This window comes from Lipotes vexillifer, unplaced genomic scaffold (genome assembly GCF_000442215.2).
Source record: "Lipotes vexillifer unplaced genomic scaffold, Lipotes_vexillifer_v1.1 scaffold763, whole genome shotgun sequence".
Taxonomy (NCBI): Eukaryota; Metazoa; Chordata; class Mammalia; order Artiodactyla; family Lipotidae; genus Lipotes; species Lipotes vexillifer.
This window is the reverse complement of record NW_006770909.1, coordinates 5,209,412-5,220,987: the sequence shown is the minus strand read 5'-3', so window position 1 is coordinate 5,220,987 and position 11,576 is coordinate 5,209,412.

Here is an 11,576-nt window from a genome sequence, read left to right as displayed (position 1 = left end):
CCAACAAAAAAAAAAAAAAAAAAAAAAAAAAAAAGTCTGGAATAGGAGTGTTGAAAGGGCTAAATGATGTAAAATGGCAGAGACTGCAAATCGCTCCCCAATATCTATTCCTCTCCTTTCTCCTTTTAATAAAGGACTTGAACTTTGGCTAAGCGTATGGTCATCCAGTAATAGGTTACATTTCCGGCCTCCCTTGGAGTTAGATATGGCCCTGCCATTAGGGTTCTGTCTCACGGAATGCGAGCAGAACTATGTGTAAAATATCTGCAGTTTAGAAAAGGAAGCTACCTGTTCACCGTTTCTTCTTTTACCCCTTCCTATGGGCAGGAAAGTAGATTGCTGGTAGTGAGTCAGCTCTGACTATACTGATGAGAACAACGCCCTAAGAAATGGCAGAGCAATAAGCTAGGAGGGATCTGGAACTCTGGATGACCTTGCAGATCAGAGCTGCCTACCTGCCTGGGATTGCCTGCTCCGTTCTCTGGACTGTTACATTAGAAAGAAACTTACCTCTCTCCTTTTAAGCCACTGTAGTTTGGGGTCCCTTTGATATAGCAGCTTAGCCTGAATGCTGATACAACTGATATATGAAGTAAGTAGGCTGGTACATAGCAGCACATCAACACGCTTGTTGTTTAAAACAATGCATATTGTTTCATTTCTAATCAACGTAGTGAATACTACAGGTAATACATTAAATATTAACCAGAAGTCATCTGCTTAGTGGCTGGGTTAAATAGTCATTCTTTTTTCCCCTCTAAACTGGTCTTGCCAGTCAACTGTCACCTGATTGGAAAAAGTTCACCTTTTCAGGTTGCTCTGGTTTCTGTACAGAATCATCTCTCTCACTCTATGTTATTTCACTCAGGATTTGGAGGAATGAATGAGCTTCCCTTTTCCTTTCAGCATCAAGTGCACTATGTCATTTATGAAACCTAGTTTACCACAGTTACCACATGCTATCCACGGCTTCTGCTTTAAAAAATGGGGTAAACTTTAGGATGTGACAATTTCGAGGAAAAGAGGCGTGAAGTTCCAGAACACCAAAAAATACCTTGATGATTTAGAGTCCATGGGCATCTGGACTCTAAATGTAGATCATTTAGTCCATGGGCATCTGGACTCATTGTAGATCAGTTTTCACGGGGACTCTACGTTCACCTGATCGCACAGCACTCTTGTCAGTCTCCTCCTATCCCTCCCTCATTGCCACCCGACCCCTTCCTGGGGGCACTCTTTTTCTGTCTCGTTCACTCTTATTGTCTAGCAAAAACTGGCATCCTCCAGCATCATCCAGTTTTAATTGTAGTGCCCAGGACTCAGAAGGTTACAGTTCCCCATTTCTGTGGGACAGAGAAAATTCTGTTACTTCATCTCGCTCCTGGAGTTGATGTCTATTACTGCATGCCCAGAGGAAAAAAGAAGAAAAGCTTAGCAGGTGTCTGAGTTTGAAAATATGTAACTCTGCCGTTTTTCCTTTGTGTAGTTTCTTTTTAGTTCAAAAAAAGTGAAAGGGACTTTGATAGCTGCTGTAAAATAGCTGAAAGGGTTTGTTGTTTGTTTGCTGAAAGGGGTGGGATTAAGCTTATTCTGTCTGGCGCTCAAGGGTATGTCTAGGTCCACTGGTTGGAAGTTACAAGGGAAGTTATATGTCATCTTCTTTCCTTGAATGGTACCTTTGAGTCTGGGAATCTGCAAGCCAGGATATCTTTGAGGTATTTCCGCAATTGGCTAAAGCTCCCATCAGAGTTTCTGACCTTCCATCCTTATCATGTTGCCTTGGAATTTATACATGCTTCTCAATGGTATCTACAATTGAAGATCAGTGTCCATACAATTCAAGCAGAAGGAGGTACTAACTTCATTCTATCTTAAAGATGACTCGTATGGGGATGTTTGCGAGAATGGGAGGAGGGAGATCCCCAGAGGATGCGCAGGCTCAGCAGCCATGGCTCACGGGCCCAGCCACTCGGCGGCATGTGGGATCTTCCCAGACCGGGGCACGAACCCGTGTCCCCTGCATCGGCAAGCAGACTCTCAACCACTGCGCCACCAGGGAAACCCGAGAGTGTTGTTTCTATAGCCTCAATGCCCTGCAGCTTCATTTTCTGTCATCATGCGCCCATTTTTAGGGGCTGAGAGGTTTCTCTGTTACTATTTCAACTTCCTCTAGAGGGCAGTTCATGGAAGGGTGTCCTGCAAGTGCCTCTTGTGTCTCTTAAAAATGTTGTAGGGCCCCTTCACTTGACAGCTTTGTCGAGGAGCTTGATTCTCGAGGCACTGGGGAAGCAAGTCCCAGACTCCTTCCCGGGGTTCGGAGAGGCCGGCCCAGGACCCTCACATCGTAGCTGTGTCTTCAGTGGTGTGCCCCCGCCACCTTGCAAGCCCCTCCCTTCAGAAGTCCAGGCCTCCAGTCCAATGTTCTGCCTGGCTGCTTCCACAGGGCTCAGGGGCACAAATGCAAATCAGTCCCGGCCAGAGTTGCTCTTCCAGCCTATCATTAACGAGGTATGACCTTGGGCCAGTCGCTTAACCTCTCTACACCTCAGGGTTTTCATCTGTGGAATGAAGCCATGAACTAAACGGGTGGTTTTCAAACTGTACACTCCTCAGGGGAACTGGTGTGTGTGTACGTGTAAGGGCGCGGGGCGGTGGGGGGGGGAGGGGGAAGCGAGAGAGAGAGAGAGAGAGAGAGAGAGAGAGAGAGAGAGAGAGAGATTAATTTTTTTCGTATCTCCGATATATTTAAACCATTCAAAGCTCAGTTAATTGAAGCTGTGTTGCAGGGAAATCTTTCTCTTCCTTACACAAAACTCCTCATTAACACCTTTCTCCTTCCAGCTGCCTGCCCCCTCCATCATTTTCCTTTCTCTAAAGGAAATTGGCCTGGAGAAAAAAGGCAATTGTATAAACTTTTTTTTTTTTTTACATCTTTATTGGAGTATAATTGCTTTACAATGTTGTGTTAGTTTCTGCTGTATAACAAAGTGAATCAGCTACATGTATACATATATCCCCATATCCCCTCCCTCTTGCGTCTCCCTCCCACCCTCCCTATCCCACCCCTCTAGGTGGTCACAGAGCACCGAGCTCATCTCCCTGTGCTATGTGTCTGCTTCCCACTAGCTATCTAGTTTACATTTGGTAGTGTATATATGTCCATGCCACTCTCTCACTTCGTCCCAGCTTACCCTTCCCCCTCCCTATATCCTCAAGTCCATTCTCTAGTAGGTCTGTATAAACTTCTTGAAGGTGGGATTGTAGTTAGAGGAAAGTGCAAATTTCATTTCATTTGTTATTAGCAGTGGATTTTTCTTTTGAGGCCAATGACCAACCATGGATAGGATCAGAAACAGATGGAAAGGTTTGCCCCTGTCAATTAATATAACAGTGTGGGAGGGCATTTTTGACCTCTAACCTACATGTGAGATATTATCAGTTAGATGTTGGAATTCGGGTGGTTTTAATCAGTGTCATTTGTTCTTTTGCATATTTGCAATTTAAAGGATTCATGTGGCCAAACACGTGACGGGGTGTGACTCTTCCTTTGGGGATGGGGTTCCTTTTCAAGTCTGGTTATGACAGGAGACTGCCGATGAAAATTTGTTCTTTGTTGAGGGAGGTTTTGTTGACTCACAGGCTCAGTGAGCACATCTTTTTGTTAGGGGCTTGACAGCCAGGTCAAGGTGTGATGAGAGAGTTTGGCAGCAAAGCTGCCTTCTATCAAGGTGTTTTTCCTAGTCTGGTGCAGGACCATGGTTCTGGAGCTCAAGAGTGCCGTACCGTCCAAAATTGCCATGTGAAAGGCCTGGTGGATTATGCCCAACAATGCATTCTTTGTGGGAACGAGGCATCCCTGGTTTGGCTTCTCTGCTGCCTGCCTCTTCTCTAAACCCTAAAGGTGTTAGGGCTGCTGTGAAGAGTAGTTTTATATTTGGCAGCACCACCAGATTGTTTTTTTTTTTCGGTTTTGAAAGAAATGGTTTTAAACCCTAACCTACTCATCAACTCAGTTCCCTGCAGAGCTTTTGCCTTGGACTATTTTAAGCTGGGGATTGGCACAGGGAAAGGCCTTGTAAAACTCCAGGGGTGGTTTGAATTTGGGATTTGTGGTGGCACCTAAGTGTAGGTGCCCTGCCACCTGGCTTTTAGCTCCATTCTGAGAGGCTTCCTGGCTTTCATGGTACATGTAATTTTGACCACTAATAACTTCAGAAAAGTCTAATGCTGGAGCGATTATTGCATAAATCTCCAGATGTAGAAATGGAGTTTTTGAAGTTTGATTGCATATTCCTAGCTGCAGTCCTAGGATCCTGAACCACTGAATGAAAATATTGCAAAAGAAGAGCAGAAGTACTGTAGAGTGTTTCTCAGGCTGGCCTTTTTCTCCTCTACTTTCCAGATGAAGAAAATAATTAGTCCTTTTCCTCTATTTAAACATTTCGCCATTGTGTCTTGGAGCGCAGCCAAAAATAATCACCTGAAATTTTGTTTATGATTTGTTCACAAAAGAGGCCGTACTTTTTAAAGGAAAGCAAAAAGGACGTTTCAAGAAAGTGTGAGCTCATTATGAACCCAATATGTTTGGAAAACATTCAACTTGTAAACTCCTGAAATGTGGTTTATAATGGAAACACCAGCAGAGCTTCCTGGGGTGGAACCGAGTATACTAACGTCTAAGCCTTTTATGGACCAGGTTTCTCTTGTAGGGAGAACGTTATCGTGGCCTCTGGGCAGCTGGTGTTTCTTGTTTTTGGACATCTAAATGATATTTAGTACATTTTAGGGATATGCATGCACGTGAATTATTTGCAGAAATTATACCTACCTTCCTGTTATTTATTTAAATCCTCTTTTTTCATTTAAAAAAGACAGTTGAATAATTCTTGATTTTCTCTGCTATTTTTGCTTGGTTTTTAATCCCTTGGGAACATTTATAACTTGCTATGAGTTTATGTTAAATCTCAATTTTTATTTTATTTTGTTGTAAAATCAAGAGGTAGTTGTGCAGAATATTATACACCTATAAAATAAAACTCTTCATTGGCATTGTCTTAATTATGACTGTGTTTTAGTTGGCAGGTTTCTACGTCTATAAGACAGAGAAAATCATAATGATATAGAGGCTTGGAAATTCCTGAATTCCTGTTTGAATGATCAAGGGATGATTAAAATACAATCAACATATTTATTATGTTGTGGTGTTAAGTGTATTTAATTCTTTCTTTCCTTTTCCTTTTTTTTTTTTTTTGCAAATTTCTAATTTATATGTAATATAGCACCTGATCAACAAAGCCATTTCTCCACCATTTCCCATGAGAGAACTGAGTGTTCAGATAATGGAACATCTTCATGAAGCTTATATTGGGAGCCAGCTTATTCCTGTTTAAAAGTTAAACATATAATTGCCTGTTCTTATCATATATTTCTCATAAGTAGGTTCCATGGGACATACTGTAACTGTGGCTTACCTGGATACATATAGGGTCCTCCACTACTGATTGCATTTCATCGGGTAAAATTCCATTTAAGGTGTGAGGACCAGGTTTAACAGTTTTCTCAATGCCCTGAATGATGGAAGTAGAGTATGAATTAATATGTCCGTGTCCATCAGGCCAAATGCAAGAATTTGATGTAGACTGTTTCTAAAGCTACATACATCATATCACAACTGACTTTATTAAGTAGTTACATACCACATTCACTAAGTCATAGGCTGAACTGTGATGCTTCCAAAGTTCATTATTTCGATGCTTATTCCCATTCTTCCTTCCCACCTGGCTCATTTGGATCTATTTTTGTCCCCTATTTTTTTTTTTTTTTAGTAAATTTATTTATTTAGTTGTTAATTTTTTATTTTTGGCTGCGTTGGGTCTTCGTTGTTGCGTGGGGGCTTTCTCTAGTTGCGTCGAGTGGGGGCTACTCTTCGATTCGGAGCGTGGGCTTCTCATTGCGGTCGGTGGCTTCTCTTGATGAGGAGCACGGGCTCTACGTGTGCGGGCTTCAGTAGTCGAGGCTCGCGGGCTCTAGAGCGCAGGCTCAGTAGTTGTGGCGCGCGGGCTTAGTTGCTCCGTGGCATGTGGGATCTTCCCGGGCCAGGGGTTGAACCTGTGTCTCCGGCATTGGCAGGTGAATTCTTAACCACTGCACCACCAGGGAAGTCCCCCCAAATTGTCTTTTGATTCCTGTGTGAGATTGAAATTTTTTCACTTGTTTTACTAGCAGGTGAATATTTTTGAGAAATTTTTGGACAGTTTTGTAACTTGCTGTTTATTTCACATGATGGAAATTGTAGCTGAAAAGAAGCCATTTCTGATAAATTGCATCTAGTACTAATTTAAGATTAGCATCTAACTTTAAAGTTTATTCAAGGATGTTGTTTGGTCATTGGATACTTTTAAACACTTAAATTATTTTCGGATTGGTAGCAGGGCAATTAAAACTGGTGAAGGAGAAAAATAAGCTCTTTGTCCCCTTACCAAGAAACTTTTAATGTTCTTATCCTAGTGAAACCAACCAGGCAGCCATATTTTGAAGTTCTGGAATGGTTAATACTGCGTGTTTACCTCTTATTTATGGTTTCCTGCAAGGGCAAGAACTTGGGCAACTCTGGCTAAAGCTGGAAACGCCAATTATCTGATGAGTTTGCTTGATTTCCAGCCTAAGTTTCTGTAGATATCCTGGATTTGGATAAATAGTGGATCACCATCCATGTTTAGTAGATATTTCTCTACTTAAAATTGCTAACCTCTCTCTCTGTGTCTCCAGACTTCCTTTAATGATAACAGCCTCCTATTTCATCATTCTGGGATTGGAACTTCAGGGTGTTAAGGCTGTATGTGTAGACACAGCCTCCAGGGCTGTTTTGCCAACTTCACCAAGAACTCAGAATCAGAGCCCCTGCCAGACAGAGGGATCGTGGTTTTCGGGGTGGGTTAAGTCACTCGGAGTGGTCAAATGTCTGGGGAAGAGTCTAAGACTATTGATGCAATTTGAAGTTGCAGTCTGTGTCCTTGCTTATTGTGTTTTTTTGAAAGAAAAAAACCCAACATCTGGCCTGTGCCCACTCGGATATTGCCTGAATACGGTGGTCGTGCGTTTTTGCAGTACATGCATTGTCCTTGCCGCAGGCCATGTGATTCAAAGTTCTCCACGGGTCCTGTGTACAAGGCTGGCCCTGTCTTCATTGGTTTTCCTGAGCGGCTCTCCTTCACCTCCCTGGAGTTGTTGCACAAAGACTCTTTTGTCAGGCAGCATTGGACTCTCCTCAAAATCTAAGCACTTTCAGGAAAAGACTTGGAAGTCTATCTTCTCAGTTTCCACACCTCTTTGCCCTCTGAGCTGTCATTTAGTGTGACTGGTTGTTAAGCTCCCCACCCTGCTCCTTATCCAGTTCATTAGTGGAATAGATACATTTTGATGAGACTGAGATTTTCAGGGATGTTACTTTTTATATCAAGCGGAAGTTCAGTTAGATACTGACTCTTTCCTTTACTCTAGCTTGGAGACATCCCCTACCCCCAAACCCACATCTCTCCTCCACACCCCCTCAACACACACAAAACTTTCATTTTCCTAGGAAATACTTTCTTTTTAAACGAGTGTGATTTGATATGCTCTACTTGAATAAGAAAACATGCTAATGTGTTTGACTAGTCCCATTTAGACTCATGAAATACAATCACAAAAGAAGACGCATTTCACTAAGTTATTTGTAACTATAAGAAATTTATATTAGAAACTTTATATTTAAATAAGAATACACTGTGGTCATTCACGTTTGTTGTTAGGTGGAAACAGAAATTAATTTTATTTAACAGCTGTTTTTAGTTTTTAATTTTGGGGGGTTTTATTTTTTATTTTTTTGCGGTACGCGGGCCTCTCACCGTTGCGGCCTCTCCCCTTGCGGAGCACAGGCTCCGGACGCGCAGGCTCAGCGGCCATGGCTCACGGGCCCAGCTGCTCTGCGGCCTGTGGGATCTTCCCGGACCGGGGCACGAACCCGCGTCCCCTGCATCGGCGGGCGGACTCTCAACCACTGCGCCACCAGGGAAGCCCGGGTTTTATTTTTTTATGTCAAATGGCATTTTAATTGTTTATGTGCTATAGGGTAGTCTAACTTCATCTATTTTGTGCTCTACGCATAATAACAGGCATAAGGCTTCAGTGTCTTTGTACTATGTACATTGCAAGGTAATCACATGTAACTGAAATACATATCCTTCCTACATATTTTGAAGATACTTGACTTATTATGAATTCTGCAGAAAATAGTTTTCAAGGAAGAGAAGCAATTATATAGTGGTCTACATGGAGGAACTAAACAGGGATTTCAATTAATACTGGACTCTCAGCCCTGAGAAGTTTTACAGTCGCCCAGATCAGGGGTTATCCATCACTGCCTGGGCTGCGGTGGTCTCGCCTCCCTCTTCCTGTGTTCTGTGCATGTGTTCATCAGTATGCCCAAGGATAGCAAGTTCTTGGCACTATAGTTTGCACTGAAGTGCTGTTTTTCTAAGGCCAGTGACACTGTTTCTGGAGACTAAACTTGCTCAGCTTTCACAAGTATAGTATTAGAGTTACATGTAACATTTTAATGAATTAAATTAATTACACCTTCTGAGAAAATGGAGAAATTGTCAATAATGTCTTCTGTCCAGTTATTAAGTTAGGATGGCCTAGAATACCCTGAATAACACAATTACTTTCAATTAACTAGGTTACTAGTTTATCTTGTATTATTTTCAAAACAGAAACATAGAAACAAAGCAAATTATTATTATTAGTTATTATTTTTAGTGAGTTAGTGTATGATTGAAATGATTCTATGAATAAAAGCGATCTATTTTTGAATATGGATTTGAAGATTTTTTCTTCAGTGTGCCAACAGTTATTTAAAATAATGTCTACTTTAAAAAATATCCCCTCTCTGGTTTTGGCATTTGTGTTTCATATTGAAGAATGGAGTCCCCATAGTATACGTATCCAATAGCCAAGTAACTGCATTTATATTGTTATAAATTTTTGAGGTTGGAATCTCAAGTTTTTAAATTAAATAACTACAGTTAACTGTATTAAGTGTAAGGTTGAATTTGATCAAAAATAAGAAAAGCATTTATGACAACCCCTGTAAATGTTTAAATACTTTAGTTGTGTTTGTGAGCATTAAATTGTATTATAAGAAGCCAACATTGAGTATACTGGTTCCTCTGGGACACATTTGACTTTTGGGAGATAAAAAAAAAAATCTTGCATTAATGAAATTCTGCAAATTTTTGACTTAGTAGACAATGTTTCTAGTATATGTGAAGCGATTTTAAAGTGTATATGTGTATAATTACTTGCAGAACCTGTTTAATGGGGCATTTCTCAATCACATAATAGGAAAACTAACGGCTTTAATTAAGATTTATGAAGCATAGAGGTAATATATTCTGCTAAATTAGGTAGCTGTTGGTGGGTAGTGTGCTTTTAGAGACGAATTTCCTACATATACTCCACTTCCTTGTGCATTTTTTGGTTTAGAAATGTAACTTGTAACATTGGAATCCCTACCTCCATTAGTAGAAAAAAAACCCCCAAACTTCATTTTCTTTTTAAACTTTTAATTAACGGTAATAATTTAATGACGGGCAGATACTATTGAACATTTTTTTAATCATTGATTTTAGGTGGCAGCCATATGAGCCTGGCCTGAGGGAAAGAAAGAAAATTCACCATTTCATTCAAACGACTGTGGTTAATTTGAAAGCCAGTGCTTAGAAACTGGTTATAGGACTTAAATCAACCAAGTCTTTTAAAGTAAAACATTTTGGCTAAATTAAACTATTTCTCCCCCTTCCCCCTTCCCCTTCCATTAACTTTAGAATATAGATACAACTTTTAGAGCCAGATTGAGTTTTTATTTGTGTGCCCTACCAGGCCTGCTGTGTTGCCTTGTTCTTTAATATGTTGGTATGATCACCAGTTGATATTTATAGAGTATCAACTCTGATGCTCAGGATAAGCTCTGTTATAAAAGCCAACTGCATGAAAAATACCTGCAGATGGACTGGCGGAGGCAGATGGGCCTGAGTCCCCCTTGTTCAACCTGAAATTCACCTCTTCCTGGTTCCCCAAGGAGGAGGATCAGGCTTGAGAAGGGCTGGTAGAAGCTCCTTTGCCGCCAGTGTTCCTTTAGCGTCGTGGTCCTCAAACTTTAGCCTGGAAGGTCCGTTAAACAGGAGTGCTGGGCGCCATCCCCAGGGCTGGAGTGAGGCCTAGGATTTGCATTTTAAATGAGTTTCCAGGTGATGCTGATACTGCTGGTCCAGGGACTACATTTTTAGGGAAGAGAAGTGGAAGTTAAAAGGAATGGAAGAGGGCTTCCCTGCTGGCGCAGTGGTTGAGAGTCCACCTGCCGATGCAGGGAATACGGGTTCGTGCCCAGGCCCGGGAAGATCCCACGTGCCGCGGAGCGGCTGGGCCCGTGAGCCATGGCCGCTGAGCCTGCGCGTCCGGAGCCTGTGCTCCGCAACGGGAGAGGCCACAGCAGTGAGAGGCCCGCGTACCGCAAAAAAAAAACAAAAGGAACAGAGGAAGAGGTTGGGGAGGAGGAGAGAGGGAGGCGGAGGCGGAGGAGGCGGAGGAGGCGGAGGAGGCGGAGGAGGCGGAGGAGGCGGGCCACTGTTCTAGGCAGACATAGAGAATTGGGACTAAGCCGTCTCCAGTAAAGGCACACACAATCCACTTCTTCTTCAGTGTGAGCAAAGGGTCAACTGTTTTTCTTTTTCTTTTTCTTTTTTTTGGTGGAACGCGGGCCTCTCACTGCTGTGGCCTCTCCCGTTGCGGAGCACAGGCTCCGGACGCGCAGGCTCAGCGGCCATGGCTCACGGGCCCAGCCGCTCCGCGGCATGTGGGATCCTCCCGGACCGGGGCACGAACCCGTGTACCCTGCATCGGCAGGCGGACTCCCAACCACTGCGCCACGAGGGAAGCCCCAGGTGAGTATTTTCTGCATACAGAATAAGTAAAGAAAATTGGATTCTTTGGTAGAAGAATGACCGACTTCGAATCTTCTCTCTTACTGACCCTGTGAGAATCGAAAGCCCAGTCCAGTGGTTCTCGTATCTGTTGTGCAGAGAATCAACTGGGGACCCTGGGGGAAATGCAGATCCCTGGGCCCAGCCCAGATATTCCAATTGGGTAGCTCTGAGGTGCTGCTGAGGAATGTGAATTTTTAGCAGTACCACTGTGGGAGATTTGCAGGCTGATGGGTTCACGGGCCATAGGAGCTATACCAATATGTAGACAATTTGCATCGTGCAGATTGTACTTGCCTCAGGAACCCCCCAGTTCATGCTCTACTGGGAAATTTTCTCCTTCAGCATTCTTGTCCAGCTGCAAGCTCTTTCTGCCCCAATGGAAATTTTTATGCTGTTTTCCTGTGGAATTTATGATAAAGTTTGATAGTTGCTTCGCAAAGCTATCCTGTTTCTACCAAGCACAATCTTGAAAAAATTAATTTCACTAAGTTTGATTTTCCCCATCTACAGAGTGCAGGGTGAGGCTAAGAACATCGCTGTGTTTTCTTTCCC